We start from the raw sequence: 9,483 nt of genomic DNA, 5'->3' as shown, positions 1-9,483 counted from the left end.
TCAAACTTTTAATATAATTAATTTAGTGTACGTGATTTGATTTGCAACACATGTATCACATTTTTAATAAACAGAGAAATAGTTAGAGTAATATAAATGATTGACACAAGAAAAAGAAATGAAGAATAGCATACACTTGAAGACTAGCTATATGGAAGCTCTTAAAATTTCTACTTGTTTTCCACCATCTCACTTCAACTAGAAAACACCTAAATTTTCAAGAATTATATGTGAGAAGAAACCAAACTTTTCTTTTTCTCTAAATCATCAACTCCACAATTCAAGATTCAATCTTTTCACTACTACTTATATTTTAAATTCAACTAGTGAACCACAACAACTACTTCCAAATGATGAACAAGAAATTAGTACTAAAAATGAAAAAATCAAGAAAATGAGAAATTAGATTGGTATGAACAATGGTATCCAATAATGCCACTAAATGAGCTTGATAAGAGAAGGCCACATGGGAAAAAAGTGATGGGAATTGATTTGGTAGTGTGGTGGGATAAAAATTTGGAGGAATGGAGAGTGGTGGATGATGCTTGTTCTCATAGATTGGCTCCACTTTCTCAAGGGAGAAGTGATCAATGGGGAAGATTGCAATGTGTGCATCATGGTTGGTGTTTTAGTGGTTATGGTGATTGCAAATTCATTCCTCAAGCTCCTCGAGACAAGCCTCCTGTAATTACTACTCCCTTTTTTATTTGTCGTTTAATATTCTAACACATCTATTAAGAAAATTATTTGATAATATAAATACCATTTTTATTTTTATTTTACGTTATTTAGTTCATTACAAGCTCAAGAGCTCAAATACAAAATTTCTAATTAAAACTGAAAGTATTTTATCCATCTCATCATAATCATTAGATTTTCCTTTTTTAATGTATTTCAAAGTGAATCACACTTTAAACTTTTTTTTAACTACTCATTTTACATGTAGGTTAATGGCATACATTATTTTATGTTTAAAACCATAAGTTGTTTTTTCAAAAAAAGCCTTCCTTTTTCTTTCTTTCTGGTACTCCTACCTTTGACATAAATTATATTAAATGGAGGGAGTATAAGAAAGGGAGGGGGTACTATAAGATATATTTGATTAAATTACATTTATTTGATTAAATGAGTAATGAATTACTTTTATGTCCTTTTGGAGTGATAAGTGTGAAATTGGAAAACAAAAAATGTATTTTTCTTGATTAATTATTATTAAGTTATAAATATTTTGGACAACCAAATATTTGTTAAATTATACTTCAAACTTAATTCAATCCATCAAAAGGTAGCTTAAAAAAGGAGGTTTGTCCAAATCTCGTAAAGAACTCAAGACTTTCATCTGTCATCATTGTGGTATTATATTTCATTGACATAATAAATAAACATGTCTTTTAATGTGGCCTCAGCTAGACACATGCATCATATGTAGCGTCCTACATGAAATTTCACATCCTATGTGATGTCCTACATGGATTACTTTAAGTAGGACATGTGTCCATTTGTTCATTTTTATGCAAGTTTTAAGTATTCACTTGTGCACACCAAAGTTGAAGAGCATAGATGATAACTGTGATTAATAAAAGACTCATTTATGCATTTACGCTCAAATCCGAAATTCCACTGTTCGATACAGAGCGTGCATAATAATTGACCCTCGGTTCCCCCCCCCCCCCCTCCCTCAATTGGTCCAGGGAGTTTCCACACACATATCCTGGAATCCGCATTGAATCGGGTTTGACTCTAATATCATATCAAATTAGGATTTTGTCCTAACTCATTATTGCATATATTCAAGGTCAATGTTTTTTCACAAATGAGGTTACGGTGAAATGATCATTAATTAAATGTTTTAACTTATCTGCGTTAAAAAACGTTTTATCATAATATGACTTTGATGCTATATGTATACGTAGAACACGAAATAAGAAACCAAAGAATGTTGAGAGATGATTATGTACAGTTTTTTTGAAATACTTATGATAAGGAGTGACTGTATATTATTCTTTTTTGTAGGTTCACATATCCAAAAGAGCATGTGTAGCAGTGTATCCATGTTTTGTGCAAAATGACATTATTTGTTTTTGCCCCTTATACAAGGACATACACTGGAGCAAAACCCCACCTTGTATTCGCACTTTTAGATGATTTGACTTCATATGCAAAAACATCACTTGTTACTTGTTAGAGACATCCCATATGGGTAAGTACCCTTGTAAATATATTAGTTATGTTATTTTAGCAAGACAAAAAATAATTTTTGGAAAAATATTTTTAAGAAAATAAGTCTTTTTTTTTTTTTAAAAAAAGGAAAAGTTAAATAAGTCATTTTCCGAAGTTTGGTAAAATTATCATAAAGTACTTCCAAGGAAAAACATTAAAGTGACTTCTCTCACTTTTGGCAAAAGTCATTTTTCTACTTAAATATTTGAACTCTAGAACATTGTATAAATATAAAAAAAATTGTATGAAATAATAAATTATTAATTCAAATTAAAATATATAGCTACAGTTTATTTTAATCGTAATTAGCAGCAAAGATCCCTTATTTTTGTCATCTGATTCGATATACAATTAGTCATTTTATACATTTTGGTATAAAATGTAAAAATGTATTTGTGTTCGTATAAAACGAGAGAAAAATGCATATACAAATACAGAAATATATATTCTCGTCTTATACATTTATAATTATACAAATACAAATCTTATTATACAAATTACAATATATAAATGAATTTATACAAAACTGAACAATTTTTAAAAATTGAATGTTTGTAGCGAACTAAATAAACCAAAAGTTTCATAGAAAACATAAAATTTGTTATGTAGCACAATATGCAAACTATAGCTATAATATACATATATGTTTTTTATATTTGCTATTTGTGAAAATTACTCTCTAAACATATAGTTGTTATTTAAGAAAAAGTTTGCATTAGCCTATTTTATTAGTATTTGGTAGAAATAATATTTAATCAGAGTTTGAAAAATTTGTTTGAGAATAATTATTTTTCAGGTATGAGTTTTTGATTGAAAACCTCATGGACCCATCTCATGTCAATTATGAAAATCATGGCATAATGAAAATTGGGAAAATAGAAGTTCCAAACAGATAAGAAATTAAACCTTAACATATACACTAATACTTTTTTTGAATTTTTATTGTATTTGGATATTTTTACCCAACTAATAATATATAATTAAAATGTGCACTGTGAAGGGCGATAGAGAAGGAGGAAAACAACTAGATATAAGCCTTTTAAAATTAGACATAAATGGATTTATTGCAAAGCAAGGGCATGATGAACACAAATTTATTGCACCTTGTGTGTACTATGGTCCATTTGGTGTTCAAAGCTATTTGGATAATTATGAATCAAAGGTAATTATCTTCTTTTTTTTTTTGAATTTTCTCTATAATATCATCGTTTAATCAAATACCTTTTGATGGTTATAACAACATGTTATCTTGTTATAGAAAACATATAATTAATTAATATAACATAAAAGTTGATCCAAATACCCTCTTAGGTATTCAAGGGAGAGGCTAGAATTGAAAAATACCAGGTTTCATATATATGAGATAGGCTCTTTGTATGAGACTAGCAGTATGATATACGGAGAACCAAGACCAATTTAATATTAATTAATTGAGGAATCAAACAAAAATTAATTACCCGAAATAGGACACTAGTAATCTGGACTATGATCAAATTCTAGAGACGCACACCTTAATTAAACTAAAGTCTTCTTACCTGTTAAATTCAATTTTTTAAAATAAAAATTATACGCCTTTTAGCTTACGTGACACGTGCTGTGACTCCACATAGTTGAGGTGCGTAGAATATATATGCTTGGATTTCACGTAAGCCAAAAAGATGTACACTAGTACAAAATTAGAAATAAATAAATACTTTAGAATAATAGAACCTTAATCTAATTAAAGTGAATTTCAAAATATTCGATCATAATGTAGAGACATACTTGTGCCTTTTATCGCTAATATAAAAGATCTTTACTATGGAAGTGTACTAAGATTTATTTTATTTGTGACGTGATGCAGGAAGAATCATCATCAAATGATACAAATAGAATATTTCTAGTATTTATATGTGTTCCAGTAAGTCCAAGTAATTGCAGATAGATGATGACATCCTTCAGAAACTTTGCTGGTTGGGAGTATAAACTATTTCCACCATTGAAATTTCACCTTGAAAATAACCCAATCATTGATTCTGATTTATATTTACTTCATCTTCAGGTAATTAATTATCCTCTTACAATTTTTTTATTTTACTAGTACTCATAACATATTATCCTTGTAATTTCTTGTTCTTGATTTTTATTATAAATATAATTTTTTTCAAAATGATTTATTGCTATCTTTAGTATTTTGTCATGAATTTTTCACTTCTGTTATTTCTTTTTTTGAACTTCTTTATGTTAGTTTGATATTTTAATATTAATAAAAATGTATCATATGTCACGTTTTCTATCATCACAACCTAAATGATTAATTATTTATTTCTGTCAATTTTTTTTCAACGTTAATATTTTTATGGTATGTTACACCAACACTTTATTATATTTTTCATTGAGCTGACGGCCTAGTGGGAACAATCTCTCTATCTTCAAGGTAAGGTAGGGATAAGATAAGTGCATACACTACCTTCTTCGATCTCTATTATATTAGTGTATATATATGTTGTATTTCTTAAAAAGTTGATTAGTAAAAATTAATTATGTTGTTCATCAAACTCTCCAAATGTGTAATATTTAGTTCCTTTTGAAGGAGCACAAGCTAAGGGGAAAAGGTCCACATAATTGGCAAAAAGTTTGTTATGTACCAACAAAAGGCAGATGCACTTGTGGTTGGTTTTAGAAGATGGTTGATCAAATATGGAGGTGCTCAAGTTGATTGGGGCACAAAATTTACTGGTGACTTGTAACCAACTCCTTCTAGGGAACAACTTTTGGACAGGTGTGTATATAGCTCGATAATAATAAATTGTGAGAATCGTCTCATCTAAATATTATACTTGTTATATGAATTATGCATAGGTACTGGACACATACAATAAATTGTAGCAGTTGTAGCAAAGCATATAAAAGTCTAAATGCCCTTGAAATCATTTTGCAGATTATCTCTATTGCTTCAATTGGAATTGCTGCTGTAGCAAAGGAGTGTCATGTCAATTGTTGCAAGATATTCTTTGGTCTTCTTGGCATTACTATGCTTCATGGCTTCAAGATGGTTATCCAAATTTATATACAAAAGTTTTCATTTCCATGATTATGATCATGCCTTTTGTTAAATGGTGTACTATGTAATAGTACTGGAAATTCTAAACATTATGTATTATTGAAGATATTGCGTAACGAATAAGATTTCTCCACCAGAAATTTACGAGTTATAATGGAAATGGAGAAATTTTTGGTGGGAGGTAGAAACCAATTCACGGTCAACGCTTTCGCTTCTCTCGGTGATGATGTCTTCCTCATCAGGTATGTGGCCTTAACGATTTCTATGTAAGATTATCGTGTTCAAGATGTTGATATTATGTATTAAAGTATTTAATCTTACATGTGACATCAGAGCCTGGATTATTTGAAGAAATTATCTTCATAAATTATATAGCTGCATTAGCCTTGGTACAGTAATAAAGAGTAATCACCACCCATCACCCCTAAATAAATAAATAATTATGTTTTATTTTAGATTGCACAAATTCTGGAAAATTTTTATCTTCCCATAATGTAATAATTATATTATGTTTTAGATTGTGCAATAAGTTAAAGTGGTTGTTATACTAAGAAATAAATAATATGTGTAGTTAGTGCAATATAGTTTGTTAGTCACCAAAGTGACTACAATAGAGGAATTAATGTCACACATATAATATTTATGATCACTTGGCATATGTGGATTAGTGCAATTCATTATTTATTGACATATCTGACTATGGCTTTTCAACCTGGTGCATGTATTATGTTTTTATAGTTTGTTAGTCACCAAAGTGGACAAACTAGAGAAATTATGTTTACCCATATACTATCTATGATTACTTGACATATGTGGATTATTACAATTCATTATTTATTGGCATATTCCAAGAAAACTAGGTCAGGTTTTTCAACCTGGTGCATGTATTATGTTTCTATAGTTTGTTAGTCACCAAAGTGAACAAACTAAATTATATAAAACTATTTCACATGCACAAAATTTTATGATATTATGTGTGCTTTGTATTTATATAGTTTGTTAGTCACCAAAAAGACCACACTAGAGAAATTAACGTGTACACATATCATGTTTATGATCACTTGACACATGTATTATGTTTTTATAGCTTGTTAATCACTAAAGTGACCAAAATAATATGTATAAAATTATTGACATGCACAAAATTTTATGATGTTATGTGTAATTTTTTATTTATATAATTTGTTAGTCACCAAAGTGGTCAAACTAGAGATATTAATGTCTACACATATCATGTTTATGATCACTTGATGCATGTGTTATGTTTATATAGTTTGTTAGTCACCAAAGTGGTCAAACTGAAATGTTTCAAATTATTCACATGCAAAAAAATTTATGCGGTTATGTATGCATTTGTATTCATATAGTTTGTTAGTCACCAAAGTGGTCAAACTAGTATGGTTAAGAAAAAGATGCACTCATAAAATTGTCATTTATCTATAAAGGTTAATTAAATGCCTATATTGAAAAATAAATAGATAAATTGACTTTCATTATTGCTAGAACTTAAAAATTTTACCCAAAGGTGAATCTATCATTCTACGAATAGTGAAAAATTATGAGGTAAATTAGTATTTTCAATCAAAAATATATTGTACATCCAAATATGTCGTATATGTTTGGTTAAAATTATTCAATTGCCTATTAAAGATTTTTTTTAAAAATGACACTTAAATTATGATAGTATGTTGTAGTATCTACCAAAAGGATAATTACAATGTACTTTTATGATTTTACTAAATTCACATTATTTTTTTTATATGTGAGCATGTATATCTATTTGTAGTTATTCCTCTTCATTCACATGGTTCGTCTATTACTATGTTCAATGGATTGAACTTCTCTAAATGACATGAATAAGTCCGGTTCCACTTAGGTGTGATGGATCTTGACTGGACTCTGATGAATGACAAACCTACTGCCATTACTGATAAGAGCAGTGATGATGACAAGTCTTTTCAAAAATCATGAGAGCGCTCTAACATATTGAGTCTTATGTTAATGCGAATGATTGATCCTAATAACATTAAGATTACTAGTGTCAGGAATACCTAAAATTTGTGGAAATTTTAGGGTGGAAGCGGATTTCAGAAGAGAGAATGAAGAAGAGAATTAATTGGAAGTAGCCTGCCTTTATTATGAGGGGAAACCCTCTATTTATACAATCAAACTTACATGCTTGGCCAATGTAAGTGGCTGACACTACTTTAATAAAGTTTTACACATGGCCTAATTTTCTTTGGCCGACACTAACAAACAAAATACTTTACATATAATGGCCTTTACTTTATCTGACTAACGCTAAAAAATAAAATACTTTATATAATGGCCGACAATACTATTACTACTTTACATACACTTTATATAATTGCCTTTTTTTTTGTCGGTCAGATAAAGTAAAGGCCATTATATGTAAAGTATTTTGTTTGTTAGTGTCGGCCAAAGAAAATTAGGCCATGTGTAAAACTTTATTAAAGTAGTGTCGGCCACTTATATTGGCCAAGCATGTAAGTTTGATTGTATAAATAGAGGGGTTTTCCCTCATAATAAAGGCAGACTACTTCCAATTAATTCTCTTCTTTATTCTCTCTTCTGAAATCCGCTTCCACCCTAAATTTCGTTCTGCTGATAAGACTCTTGTTAAGTCGCGCAATGTGTGAAATCATATCATCGAGATGAATTGCACCAAGACTTTGGACCATTCTTGGTAAGTTTATTATGAAAGTGGATGACACCTTCTTGGTAAGTTTATTATGAATTCATTGCCTCTTGCGTATGGACCATTCTAAATTAACTATATCACTATTAAGGATAAGTGAAATGTTAGTGAACAGTCGCTTACTCAAGAGGAGACAAGATTTAAGAAACAAGGAGGTCATTTTATTAACCTCGTGGGTCAAGGAGCTGGTAGAAGACTTAAAGTGAAGACCAACAAGTTTAAGAAAAAGAAAGCACCTACTAAAGTTCCACATGATGCTCATAATGTGTGTCATGTTTGTAAAAAGGAAGGACACTGTCAAAAAGATTGCCTAAAACGTAAAGCTTGGTTTCAAAAGAAATGTACATTTAATACTTTGTATGTTTCAAATCAAATTTAGTAGAAGTTCCTAATAATACTTGGTGGCTTGATTTTGGTGGAACTACTCATGTATCCATTATGTTTTAGAAATTCACTACAATCCAAACTACAAATCCAAATAAGGATTTATTGTTCATGGGAAATCACATTGAAGGCATAGGGACATATCAATTGATCTTGGAGACTGGACATCATCTGATGTATTACAGACTCTTTATGTTCCTACAGTTTCTAGAAATTTGATTTCTTTTTCAAGACTTGATATTTTTGGATTTGATTTTAAGTTTGCACATGGATGTTTCAATTTATATAAGAATGCTACTTTTTATGGTTATGGTGTTCTTATTGATGGTTTACATAGATTGAAACTCGATAATAATTTTTCTGAATCTCTCCGTACTATTTATCAAAATGTTAGAATTAAACGTAGTTCAGTAAACGAAAGTTCTGCTTATTTTTCATAAACCTTTGGGTCATCTATCCAAGGAAAGATTAAAAAAATTAGTAAAGAATGAGAATCTCCTGAAACTAAATTTTACTGATCTTGATATATATTTAGATTACATTAAAGAAAAACAAACCAAGCATACCAAGAAAGGTGCCACAAAGAGCAGTCAACTTCTTGAAATTGTACACACTAATATTAACGAACCCTTTGATGTTCTATCTTTAGGTGGAGATAATTATTTTATCACCTATATCGGTGATTTTTCATGTTATGAATTTATCTATTTGATGAACGAAATATCTCAAGCAGCAGACGCTCTCAAAGTGTACAATAAAGAGGTTGGAACACAATTCCAGAGGAAAGTGAAAAATCATTAGTCAGATAGAGATGGTTAATATTATAGAAAGTATAACAAATCATGACAATGTCTAGGTTCATTTGCATAATTCCTTGAGAATGGTGAAGTTAGTTGGAGTATTGTACAACAAAGTGTGAAAATTAATGAGGTAAAGGTAAATATTTTATTGCCCATGAATGTACCTGCTTCCGCACCAATCACAAATGTTGTTCCTCTTGTTAAAGAACACTTTAACAATGTTGAAAAATATTTGGGTGAAACACTTCAAGAATGAACTAATGCACAAGTATCTGATGCATATGAACCACAAATAGTGTCATTAAGAAAATCGACCA

General features: G+C 29.6%; 1 pseudogene; it reads left to right on the top strand.

The window, feature by feature from the left end:
- Nucleotides 1–384: 384 nt before the first annotated feature.
- Nucleotides 385–8,676, top strand: LOC112941339 (protochlorophyllide-dependent translocon component 52, chloroplastic-like; annotated as a pseudogene).
- The last annotated feature ends 807 nt before the right edge of the window (nt 8,677–9,483 follow it).

This window comes from Solanum lycopersicum, chromosome 4, assembly GCF_036512215.1.
Source record: "Solanum lycopersicum chromosome 4, SLM_r2.1".
Classification (NCBI taxonomy): Eukaryota; Viridiplantae; Streptophyta; class Magnoliopsida; order Solanales; family Solanaceae; genus Solanum; species Solanum lycopersicum.
The sequence above is the reverse complement of the archived record's forward strand: the minus strand, read 5'-3'. Positions and strand labels throughout refer to the sequence as shown.